The following is an 886-nucleotide window of genomic DNA, read 5'->3' as shown; positions in this document are numbered from 1 at the left end:
AGTGGCGACTCTCGACACTCTACTCAAGAGTGGGCGAATTAAGTTGCCAGAAGCCGCCAAACCGGAGGAAGCGGACAAAACCGGTGACCCAAGTTACTGTGCGTATCACAGGTTCCTTGGGCATCACACAACCAAGTGCTACGTCCTCAAGGACAAACTCTAGGCCCTCTACGACGCGGGGGTCTTGAAGAAAGAGAAGGTCCAAAAGCAAGTGACGGCGAACATGGTCACTTTGAGCTTTGGGACGGGTCTCCCGGAGGTTCAAGCTCCGGCGGGGATAATTCCTATCCCCAAGGCGGTTTTGAAGATCACTAACGACGATCCTCATAACCAGCGGGAAAAGGGTTTGGTTCCACAAACTCTGCCATCAGGGCAGGTGATGTGGGTGCATCCGGACCTTCTCGATGACGAACAGTGGACCGCGCAGCCTTCCAAGGAGGCTAAGAGAAAACATTGCAACGCGGTCACCGCCATCCTGGATACGGATGACGCGGCGATGACTGCCTTAACCGACTCTGAAGAAGACACCAACGTCTTCGCCACGAGAGCCGGAAAGGAGTTTGCGAAGCAATATCCCGCGAGGGCGGAAAACCCAGCAGGACTTCCCGCGAGGCCGGCTGCAGCAGTCCCTCCCAATCCAGAGGAGCCAAGTTCAAGCCGCCAGCCTTACCGGTTCAACGTGCTCGCGCAATTGAAAAGCATACCCGTGCGAATCACCATGTACGACCTCCTCCGGTTATCTAGGCCTACCCAGGAAGCCCTACAAGAGGCGTTGGCCGACGCAGAGGCATTCTCGACCCATTTCTCAAAAGAAACAGGGATCGAACAGGGCTGTACAACTTGCTGCCAAGTTTCAGAGAGACAGATCCCCTGCATCACTTTCACC

Source organism: Asparagus officinalis, chromosome 5 (assembly GCF_001876935.1).
Source record: "Asparagus officinalis chromosome 5, Aspof.V1, whole genome shotgun sequence".
NCBI lineage: Eukaryota > Viridiplantae > Streptophyta > Magnoliopsida > Asparagales > Asparagaceae > Asparagus > Asparagus officinalis.
The sequence above is the reverse complement of the archived record's forward strand: the minus strand, read 5'-3'. Positions refer to the sequence as shown.